This window comes from Neopsephotus bourkii, unplaced genomic scaffold (assembly GCF_033783945.1).
Source record: "Neopsephotus bourkii isolate Nb327-2 ecotype Australia unplaced genomic scaffold, CSIRO-AGI_Nbou_v1 NB_594, whole genome shotgun sequence".
Taxonomy (NCBI): domain Eukaryota; kingdom Metazoa; phylum Chordata; class Aves; order Psittaciformes; family Psittacidae; genus Neopsephotus; species Neopsephotus bourkii.
In genome coordinates this window covers 27,969-28,416 of record NW_026901095.1, presented here as the reverse complement: position 1 = coordinate 28,416, position 448 = coordinate 27,969, and positions in this window count along the sequence as shown.

The following is a 448-nucleotide window of genomic DNA, read 5'->3' as shown; positions in this document are numbered from 1 at the left end:
ATAGTCAGAAAATACCAGATCTTCATCTAAATAATCATAGAATAGTTAGGGAGGAGAGGAAGCCGGGAGGAAGCAGAGACAGGACACCTGACCCAAACTAACCAAAGGGGTATTCCATACCACAGCACATCATGCCCAGTACATAAACTAGGAGGAGTTACCCAGAAGGCCCAGATTGCTGCTCAGGTCAGGCTGGGTATCGATCAGCAGGTGGCAAGTGGTTGTATTCTCTTCCCTTGTTATTTCCCTTATCATTATTATTATTGGTGGTAGCAGTAGTGATTTGTGTTATACCTTAGTTACTGGACTGTTCTTATCTAACCCCGTGGGAGTTACATTTTTTCGATTCTCCTCCCCATCCCTCCGGGAGTGAGGGGAAAAAGAAGGGGGGAGTGAGCGAGCGGCTGCGTGGTTCTGAGTTACTGGGCTTAATCCATGACAACTAATA